At 42.3% G+C, this 11,664-nt stretch overlaps 1 long non-coding RNA gene across 1 annotated transcript; it reads left to right on the top strand.

The window, feature by feature from the left end:
* The first annotated feature begins 4,264 nt into the window (after window positions 1-4,264).
* LOC147731753 (uncharacterized) lies at window positions 4,265-6,648 on the top strand. Its single transcript, XR_015308652.1, has 3 exons — window positions 4,265-4,367; window positions 5,238-5,303; window positions 5,441-6,648. It is a non-coding gene; the product is annotated as an uncharacterized LOC147731753 (long non-coding RNA).
* The last annotated feature ends 5,016 nt before the right edge of the window (window positions 6,649-11,664 follow it).

Genomic DNA, 11,664 nt, shown 5'->3' with positions numbered 1-11,664 from the left:
AGGGTGGAATGCATTCACAGGGAAGCTTTCTGAATGTCCCCAAGATCTCTTTAGCAAACCAGACCGCTGCACCGTCTGCTAGGCTGAGACCTAAAAAGAAATATTCCAAACACAGGCAGCAGAGGCCTACCCTTCATGGCCTCTCCCTCATTACACTGCCTGCAGAGACTGGTTGTCTGGGGGCTCTTTCCTCTCACACTGGGTGCCTTAATTTCATGTGTCTCTGTTCTCACACACATTGCAGAGTCCATCATTGAAAAATGAAATTTAATGAAAAAAGGATTTTTAAAGTGCTCTACTAACAGAGGGTCTCTAGGCTCTGTCCCAAAAAGAAGAAAGCAAATTACTTAATGAAGGACTGCGCATAGGAGGACAGCTTTTTATTGGTTAAAGAGCCACGTTTTTAATGCTTTTCTAAAGGCCAGTAGATCAGTGGTTCTTTTAAGGTTGAGGAACAAAGAGTTCCACAGTCTGGCAGTGCAGACTACAAAACCTCTACCACTCCAGGAAGATCTTTTAAACCTGGGAATCACAAAATTGTACGAGGAAGCAGATCACAGAGGTCTAGCTGGAGCGTAGCAAAGAAATTTTTGTTTAAGATATTTAGGACCTTTATTATGTAGGGGCTTAAATGCAATGCATAGTGACTTAAATTCAATGTACTTCCTGATAGAAAGCCAGGGCAGCTGTTTTAGGGACTGCGATACCGATTTTTTTTAGGGATATCCAGTAGCCTGGCTGCCGCGTTCTGAATCATCTGTAAGGTCTTCAGAAATCATTTCTGAATATTCATAAAAAGAGCTTTGCAGGTGTCTAGTTCTAGTACACTGAGAGCAGATGCCTCCATTTTCTGCAGTTCCACCAGAATAAAAGGGAGAACTTTCTTAAGCAGTTTCAGTGTGAACAAAGAGGCAGAAGTAAAATGCTTAATATGACCCTCAAATGACGGTTTGCTGCCACAAAGCCCCCCCAAGGATTTTAACCTTTGCAACTGTGATTTGGAAGGTGCCAAATTCCGGCGCACCATCTCGGAGACCAGAAGGAAGAATATCTACCAAATATAATGACTTCTGATTTTATGAGAATTTAGTTTTAAGTAGTTATACCATCTGGTGGCAGGAACCTTTGAGTTGCTAGCCACCGACGCCACAATTTAGATGTCATCTGCACAGGACACAAGCATAAAGCCATATGACTTAATGAAAGTCGCCAGTGGAGTCTGTTAAACCTAGCATCTTTGGTGTGTTTTTCCCCTGTCTTCTTTGCTTTTGACCTCCTGTTTCTGACTGTGTGCTGGTTTTAGTACTCTTTACCACTTCTGACCAGTGCAAAAGTGCAAGTGCTCCCTGTGTAAAATGTGTCTGTAATTGGTTTATCCATGATTTGCATATTTGAATTACTAGTAAGTCCATAGTAAAGTGTACCAGGGGTGCCCAGGGCCTGTAAATCTAATGCTGCTAGTGGACCTGCAGCACTGATTGTGCCACCACATGAGTAGCCCTACAAATATGTCTCAGACCTGCCACTGCAGGTGTCTGTTGATGCAGTTTTAATCTGCCATGTCGACCTGGCAAATACAACCACTTAATTCAATGAGTCCTTGGAAACCAAAGACTACGTGTCGCACAGCTACACAGGCCGGAACAGGCCTAATTACCTTTTCATTAGTTAATCTCCAATTACATCATAAGATATCAAACGTACTCAAAGTGATATTACATAATATTTTTATCCATATTTGCAGTATGTTATCACCTTTTTTTTGCAAAATTCATTCTTTGATGCGAAACATAAAGTTAAATTCAATGAAACAAAAATGATGGAACAATCAAAATACTTGATCCGATAACAATATCTTTAGCATTTGAACAATGTTATCCTTCCCAATGCATTTCGGATTCAAACTGAACCCTTCGTCAGGGGATAGCAAATTACAACTTAAAACATAAATCTGGTGAAGAAGACTCAAATGTAATTTTCGTCCATATCTACAACACAAAACAAAAGTCTTAGTGCTTGTTGGTTCTATACATTGTATTTCTACAATTAATACTGGGAGCTTTGCTGTAGAAAAGTGAAAACTTGAAGTTGGAAAAACCTAAAGTGAGAAAAATGTGCATGCCTTAAAACAAAGAGAAGCAAGATAACCCGAATCTGAAATCTATGTTTTCTCCTAACGTGAAGATAAAGGAGTAAACCAAGAGCTCAGGTAGGACCAAGGTAGCCCCATTGACAGGACGCAGTGTATTTAAAAGGTAAGGCATGTACTGGTGTGTTTTACATGTCCTGATAGTGAAATATTGCTAATTTAATTTTTCACTATTGCAAGGACTATCTCTCCCACATTGAAGCTGGCTTGTAACCTCTTACAGTGGTAACTTCCAATAGGGAAGTGATAGAGATTTAGAGTTTGGGGTCCCTGAACTCACAATTAAAAAATGCATCTTTTTGTGAAGTTGGTTTTTAAATTGCATGTTTGAAAATGCCACTTTTGAAAGTGGGCATTTTTCTTCTTTGCCATTCTGTCCCCCTGCCTGACTATAGAATCCACATCTGATGGAGGGTGACAGTTGTGCTGTTGGTGCATTCACTCTAGACAGTCCCAGAAAGGGAGCTGAGGTGTGCCCTGCATGCCATGATGGTCCATCACCAGGCTGATGGGTCACCCTGTAATAGAGTGATGGAAGGAGTTGTCACTGACACCTGAATAGGGCTGAGTCTGTCCTCACACAAAACTGTCTCCACCTCCCTGTAGTGAGTTTGGAGCCAGGTCAGGGAAAGGCAGAGTCTTGTGCACTACAAGGACTTTCCTTTGAATTTTGCCTACTTGAAAGGCAGAAACTGGTATAAGTACTGGAGCTGTGACACCATAACTTCAGGACCCTTCTGGACTAAGAGGATATTCTGCCAGGAAGAAGAGTTGGCTGCTGTAGGGGGGACTGACACTCTGATAGTTGCTTTGTTGTGCTGGACTGCTGCTTGCTGCTTCTGTCATGGGAGTGAAAGGACTGCACTTTGTTTTCTACATCCTGCTTTCCAAGGTTCCCCAAGGGCTTGTGCATGTTTGTCTCTTGTTAAGAAGTCTCAGGGCCATCAAAGACTTCAACTATCAGTGCCTGGGGGGCTCTTCTGTAGCTGAGAGCCCTGACTAGCCAAGTGGTACCAAATCCAGGTCCTGGGCTCATGGAAGTGGACACAACACACAAAAAAGATATAATAGGGTCAGAGGCCAAAGTTTAGAGACTAACTGGAATATGTAGCCCCAGACTGACTGGTACATACAAAATATATTCCAGCGTCTAGAGAATCTACGAGACAAGCTGGTACACACAAGGCCACGCACCACCGAAGCAGCCACACAAGACACCATCTAGGGTATTGCGAACCTACAGGGTCATTTCCCTTGTGGCACTTGCAAGGTGTGTCCCATGACGAAGAAATCCAAGACAGTTGACATAGGCACCGAACGCCCATGGGTACAGAAGAAGATGACCAACTGTAACAGCGAGCGAGTGGTTTATCTTATTTCCTGCCCTTGTAAACTTTACTATGTGGGCATGACGGCACGCAAGGTTAAGCTGCGCATTATGGAACACATGAGCACCATAAGGTGCAAAAAACAAGCTACGAGATTAACTGCCCATTTTCTAGAACTGAACCATAAACCTGAGGAGAATACATGGACTATTTTAGAACAACCGTACATCCCTCAGCATGTCACTGACATTGCTAAATTCTTGTTCCTCAGAGAACAGCGTTGGGTTTATAGACTCAAAAGCGACACAAATGGATTAAACGATTCCATCCCTTGGTCATCGCTTTAAATATGTCTGTTGTTTCAAAATCTGTGAGCGATGCCACAAGAGTACTGTCTTCACTACATCTGGGCACTACCTCTAATTGACTGTATCATGGATACACATTATCAGAAAAAGAATGAAGTGTCATGATAGTATAGTGTTGAGGTCAATATCCCATTATGTGGTAGAGATTAGGACTTCAGGAACTACATTTCCCATATGTCTTGGCAATTATAGACTGTCCTTTAACACTTGGGGATATTTCGGGATTTACACTTGACAGGTAAATGAGGGATAGACTATTTTCGATCTCATGCCTCCCCTCTTTTATAAATTTGGTGTACATTTCGTGCTAAGTATGCTTCCACCTTCACGGGCCAGACTTGGACTACAATTCCCTTCTTTTCCGTAGTTCCGTTCGAAGTCTCGCGGTATTCGTAGTACCGCGAGTTTTCAGATCTGGACCCGGAAGACTGCCGTATGTACACAGGCTATTAAGCCTCTGTCGCCCACCCGTTTGGTACCTCCCCGACGGCTCTGCTGACCGTCCGAGGTACCGACGGAAAGGTAGGTGAAAGTTTTTGTTTCGTTTCCTGGTATGCCTTGCTAGTAAGCCGCGCTTGGTGGTGCGCAACGCTCGTTGATTCACGGGGATATAGTGGTAATCCATGTAACACATGGGACAGTGCGGCCTTACCCAGAATATACAGGCTGATTTAGTCTGGTTTCCCTATTGCGTAGATCTATGAGTTACGGGACCGCGCTGAGTAATATGCTGCGCTGGTTGAATCATGGGGACAGAATAGAAATATTCATAGAAATACCCATTTATATAACACGCGAGATAGTGTGCCTTGAGACAGGGGGCTGGTTTAGTTTTACTTCCCCATTGCAAAGAGTTATGGAAGTGGATATGACACTGCGCCTGTCATTACGCTGCGCTCTTTGAAATAAGAGGATAGAATATAAATGCTCATCTATATGGCACGCGAGACAGTGTAGCTGCCCAGATACAAGGGGCTGATATAGCTTTTTCCACATTGTAAAATTCTATGAGCTATGCAAGTGAACATGATACCGTAGCTTGTCTGCAAATGCATTGATAAAGTTCTAAGGGGACAATGGAATGTGGAGAAGGTAGTTTGCCTGTCCGTAAAGAAAAGATAAAAACAGCTCTTTCCCTCCTAGGTGTACCCCATCAGTTGAGTTTCATCTGACTAAACTTCTGCTCACATATAGATGTAGAATATGTTTTTGAGCAGATTACGTTTTCTTTGGGCTTTGTCTTTACCCACCATCAAACTACATAAATATAATGAGAGTGTATCTAATGCCTAGTTGGTTGTGTGCTTGTGTGCTGGGGACAACTGTTACTGTTTTTAATGTAAAAGTCTGATACACCACAAGAATTCTAGTCTGGTGTATTCTTCTTTTTAGAGCGGTGCCTCCTATATCCTGAGCCGTTGCCAGGTGGGGTGAGGTTTTGTCTTCCATATTACAAAGGTAAGATGGAGTTTGGTACCATTCAGGGACATATATGATGGCACAACATTTCGTGGCCACATATTATGAGAGAACTATCTGGTCGTGTTTTTCTAAGAATCACATGTGTTTTGTGCTTGTTCATTTATTTTTTTCAGAAAATTGAAGACATCAAGAGAAAAACGGGAATGTGAGATTTTGTACTCACACCATATCCTTTTTGATGTATTGTAAATAGCAATAATTGCCTTTTGGTTTGTTGAGGTCCTGACGAAAGCACATGGCTTAATCTTTTGCCTAAAGTGCTGAAACATGTTGACCACTCTGACTTAGGACAGCTATTTGTTAAAACTAGTCCTGGCGTTCACGTTTTTAATCCTTGATCGTGACTGACACGAATAAAAATTGTTAGTCTGTTCACGCACCAATTTATATTTTTGCACCCCACTATTTTGCACTGTCTTCACAAAAAACTTTTTCATAAAAAACTTGGTCCCACATATTCTATCCTGCTCATCTTGGTAATTACACCTGTTTGACATTCGTAAGCTCTGATGTTTATAGAGCTAGTTTGTCATTTTTCACATCAAAGGATACCCAAATGATGAAGCTGATCACCAGGCTTGGTGAATGATGGGAATCCATATGCATAAATTTTTATGTCTATTTGCCATTTCACAATTTTGATTCTTAGTAGGAACTTCCCTCATGGAAGTGGAATCTGGCAAATCTGGCAAGGAAATCCATGCATTGACTCTCAGCACCTGTTTTTTTTTCTGATGCAGCACCTGCCGTGTAGCTGAAAGATCACTGCAACCCGTTTCCCACGCACTGTGTCACCCACTTCCATGGCACACTCTCCAAATCGGATGTGGGCCCTGCTGTGCGGCTGAAGAAATTGATGCATTACCTGCTTTGCAACTGTTAAATTGATGCAGCACCTGTTCCGCTGCGGCATTGACACACTGCGTCTCGATTATCGACGCATAGTCCTTGGGCGCCAAGTTCATTGACATTGCCCAGCAGTAAGATACCAAGCACGCGTGTCCAGTGATTGATGCATCACCTTCCCTCACAGTAAGGAACCAACGCATCATCTCCCCTGACAGTAAGGAACCGATGCATCACCTCACCTGCAGTAAGGAATCAATGCATTGCTTTGCTTTTCCGGTGCCTCTCCTCCCTTGCACCTGTTTTCGTCATTGATTTGATGCATCCCTGGTAGATTGTGCTAAAAGTGACGCATCAATAGTTTTCTGTACGCGGAACTATTTTGATCCTCTTAATGGTGATATCTTGACTTGTGTATGTTGGATCTTTGTCATTCTGGTCTTGTTTTTATGCAGATAAATATTGGTTAATTTTTCTCAACTGGTGTGGTGTCCTTTTGTAGTATTTTCACTTTGTTACTGTGTGTTTATGTACAAATGCTTTACACATTGCTTCTGAGATAAACATGACTGCTCGTGCCAAGCTACCAAGGGGGTGAGCAGGGGTTATCTTAGCTGTGTAATCCACTTAACCTGACTAGAGTGAAGGTCTCTACATGGACAGGGTGCAAAACACTGTCAACTATAGACTTAATTTCTAACTGAGCCACATAGAGATTTAACAAGGTAGGGCTCAGAGCAGAGCCCTGTGAGACTTCACAAGGCAGAGAAAAAAGGGATGAGCTGACACCGTCTAGAGCCACCGTCTGCTCTCATCCTGAAAGAAAGGATTTTAGGAGGGAGAGCACATTGCCCCAGATACCTAAGGATGTGAGGCGGTCTATGATCAGTGAAGGGTTGCCCGTATCGAATGCTGCCGAAAGATCTAAGAAAATCAGTGCAGCATTCCCACCAGCATCAAGGGTTTGCCTGATTTCCTCAGAGTCTGTGATGAGTGCTAGTTCGGTACTGTGATACCTTCTAAAACCATATTGGGTTTCATCTATTAGGTTATTGTCATTGATGAAAGAGGTAAGTTCTATATTAACTGCTTATTCAACAATCTTTGCTGAGAATGCAAGCCGTGAAATTGGCCGGTAGGTGTTACAGTCTGTAGAATCCATATTAGGCTTTTTAATTAATGGGAGAATAGAAGCTTTCTTCCATTCTGTTAGAAAGTATCCAGTACTGAACATTTTGTTAAAGATGCCAGTAAGAAGCGTGGCTGTTATTTTAGGAGCTAAGTGCATTATCTTTGTGGGTCAGGGATCATTGGGGGCACCCGATTTAATGGTCTTTAAGAGTCCCAAAGTTTTGTCAATGGTAAGGGGAGAAAATAAAGTAAAAAATGTGAAGGGCTCCCTTTCTGGGGGCTTTTACTAGCCGTTGTATCAGGATCCATGATGATATTTGAAGAGGCAGCACTATCTTGTGCCAATTCATGGTGGGCGTCTCCAGTGCGAGTACAAGCTGGAGCAGAAATCATAGTAGTGATATCATCATCTGCTGAGTGAGATGTGTTTGTGCTGGTTAACGGAGTCATATACTCCCTTAACCTCATCTTGGAAGAAAGTGACCACACTTTTGACAAACTGTTGGCTTTTCATATTATTTTCAGGCAGGTTTGCCAGTTTCTCAATAGTTGCAAAAAGTTCCTAAGAGGAATTTTTTACTGAATCAATTTTATGGGTGAAATCCCATATTTTTTCCTTATGTAACATGTCCCTATAAGTTTGAAGAGATTGCTTATACATTTCTTTTTTTCTATAGGATCATAATTAATCCTCCATTTTCTTTCAAGGCTGCAGCATTGTTGTTTTTGGAACCTTGGATTATTGGTATACCAAGGTTCAGAGGGGATAGTTCTATGACTATGGTGAGCTTTAAGAGGAATTAGCTGATTAAAGGCCCATCCCAGCCATTGATTATAGTTGCTGGTGCTCAATTCTAGGTACCTTACACCCGTAAGCGACCGGAGCAACATGGAGCATTCGGCAGCCTCCACCACTAAGGACAGTGATTAATTTCACATTCATCATTTACGAATGAACATTACGATTGGTGTTGAAGTGCCTGCACACCATCGATATCTGTACCTGTGTGACAAAGGGGCCATTGGCTTTCGTGATTTTACTCCATACCTGAGTAGCCAGGCTTGGCACCAGGATTAGGTTGCCACACACCCCGTCCTGATGAAGACTCGCAGCTGAGGCCCAAGTTACCCTCCTAGCATCAGCCGAGTCGAAACGTCGACGGCTTCCACTGTACAAGACCTGTACCTGTTCCCAACCTTATATCCCTGGAAGATGCATTATGTGCACGTTGTAAAATTTACAGATTACATGTAAATGAATGTTATACATCTCACAGGTCGTTTGAACTGGGTTTGACTACCAGTGTTTTGAAAAGTATCAAATTGTTATTTTTCCTTATTCCTTTGATTTACCCTCCTACCACCCACCACTACCACTCCCCTCCCTATTTTCCTCTTCTGCGTACAACCTTTATTCATTGAACAAAATCACCTCGAACAAATAAATGAGTAATTATGGTCTGCCTGGTGCTTCTATTTCTAATTGTGTGGTCTATCAATACATGCATTCTTAATTGTGATTGAAGTGCATGGATGAGAAAAAACGTTGAGATATTTATTACCAGTATTGTAGTAGTCTACACAGTAAAGACAGTTTAATGTATTGAATTTAACTCATGACAATTCGGTCACGGACCACGTTTCTATCTATCTATCACCCTCCCTCTATCTATCGCCCTCACTCTATCTATCTATCGCATCACCACAGCATCACTCAGCACCACCACAGCATCACTCAGGGGCATCACAACATCACTCAGCGCCACCACAGCATCAATCTGTGCAACCATTCAACAACAACTGGTTCAAATATGTTCTCTCAATGTTTCAAGCTTTATTACAAATGTCACAAAAAGATGTTAATATTTCACGTCTGTTCTTGGATTTTCGTCACAATAAAATACACTGGACATAATCTTCACAAAAGTTATTTACAAAAGTTAAAGCTATTGCCATTATAAATTACAATAACTTTTATTTAAGTATTAATTATTTAAAAAAAATAAAAGCCATTGTTATTTGTAATATCAATACATCTAAGTCACGTAAATACAACACATATTGCATTACAAATGCTATAGGTGTCACATTTGTGAAAGTTATAACTATTGGCACTGTAAATGACAAAGCTATTAATTTCGCTATTTTCAAAACAAACACATAAATAAAAATATTTTCATTTACAATACCAATAGCTCAAACTTTCCTAATGCGAGACCTATTGCATTGCAAATGCTTGTTTTGTTAGTTGTCTCTGTATCAACACACCACATAAGAACAACTGCAATTGGTGTGCTCTTGATTTCTGTGGAAGCCCATGAATTAACACGTGGTAATGAATTGACCAGCACTGGGGCAGGGCACATCTTTACCATCAATCCCTGAGAATTTGCGTCCAACCCACCAGATCAAATGAAGTAATGCAAATATGGACCCGATGAAGCTGATAGAATACATGCAGGCATTGTGAAGCAGGTATCGGCTAAGAAAGCCACGTGGATGTGTTATTCTTTTTTATAGCCACTACTTATTTAGTGTGGTCTCAGAGATGCCTGCGGTCTGTGCTGTGAAAGTTTCTTGCATTGCAGGCTGCGAGTTATTTGATTTCCTCGACATTCCTTAGACTCCAAACCGCGAGAGGCACAGCATGATAAGTGTTCAATGCAATACGTAGTGAAACATATGATCTGAAAGGTCAAGCACAAGGTGGCGGCCATCTTTGATCAGCCTGGTGTCTTAGTTGTATTTTATAGCAGTGGCTCTTAACCTATGGCCGGGGGCCGAGGGTCTGTTAATACTTAGAAAATAAATATAAATAATATGAACAGATTAAAAAAGTGTATGTAGATAAAGAGGCAAAATGTGTGTTTGTGTGATGAATGCTTGTTTCCTTAATTCTGTATATTGTTTTGGAGTTCAAATCATTGATATTGCTTAGTCTGTGACCCTGCCCCCAACCCCACCCCCTACCCCCTCTCCCGTTTCCAATAATGACTCAATTGTGTTCCTAGGATTAAAATATTGACGAAGTTGGGGGGTCCCTGGATTCCAGTAATGATTAAGTGAGGGTCCACAGTAGTCAAAAGGTTAAGAACCACTGTAATGTGGCCTTTCCTGATTTGTGGACTTACTAAGGGAAGGAAAACAAAACATAACTGCCTATAGAGGGCAGCAGGTAGTAGTAATTACAAGTTTTACCTTCAAGAAAAAATAACAGGTTTGTTAATACTGCTTACAGTGACATGCAGTTATGTTTTGTTAGTTAATTCCACAATGCTGCAGTCAACATGTGACACCTATCTTTGCTTTCATCTGAAGATGGAGAGCCCTGGAAACAATGGACGATTCTTGCATGATTGACATCGGTGGTCTCGCAGGGCTGGACTGGGATAGCAAACCAGCCCTGGGAATTCCGTCTGACCTACCCGGTATGGGGTGGCATCCGTGCTTGCAGGACCACTGCTACTGTGCTTTTGTTACAAGGGGCCGATTTTGCAGGACTGCTGCAAAACGAGCCCCCACTGGTCGAAAACCTGCTGCCACCCTTCCGGCCCACCGGGGAAATGCCCCTTGCCTTACAGCCAGTCTGGCCCTGGTGGTCACCAGCATGCAAACAATAAGCGTTATTTAATTAACTGGCCATTCAAAACAGGACCATTTTTAGAGTATTGAAGGAATAATTGTATGTGATGGCAAATCAAGGGACTTTATGAAATGTCTCTGAAGATGCTGGAAGGAGATTTTAGACCAAATATCAATGTGGTGCTTGAAAGATATGTCATCTACACATTTACAGAACATGCTAGGACATGTGAATTTTGAGATAAGACAGAATCTTTGATACGTGATCAATGGAACCTTGCACCAAGAACCCAAATAAATAGGAGGAAGCCTTTTGTTCAGGGGCTGCTCCTCCATTGGAGCAGAGGAGCGTCACCCTGCTCTGCTGAAGTGTCCCCCAAATCCCCAAAGATGGAAAATAAAATGGGAATTCATTACTATTGTATTGTTCATCGTCGCGTCCTGAACTGAGCGTCAGGATGGGGCAGGGCATGCTAAGTGACAGCAGGGAGGAGGGGTGGGCAGAGGGCTGCCTTTTCACTGTTTAAAGTGTGCATGCTCCTTTTGCTGGCATTCTTTCAACAGCTAGCCAGACATACTCACTTTAAACCTCTCAACTCAGCTGTCTTAAGACAGCTGAGTTGAGAGCAAGTGCAGTCTTCCAGTGCGCGGGGGAGTGCCGAGAGAGGCTGCACCCACCAATCAGGGCACTGCTCACATGCTGGTTAACAGCACGCGAGCAGGCCAGGATTGGTCAAGGGAGTTTGCTGGGGCCTGCACTGCAGTCCGAGCAGAAGAG

Source organism: Lissotriton vulgaris, chromosome 2_1 (assembly GCF_964263255.1).
Source record: "Lissotriton vulgaris chromosome 2_1, aLisVul1.2, whole genome shotgun sequence".
Taxonomy (NCBI): domain Eukaryota; kingdom Metazoa; phylum Chordata; class Amphibia; order Caudata; family Salamandridae; genus Lissotriton; species Lissotriton vulgaris.
This window is presented reverse-complemented; position numbering and strand designations above follow the sequence as displayed.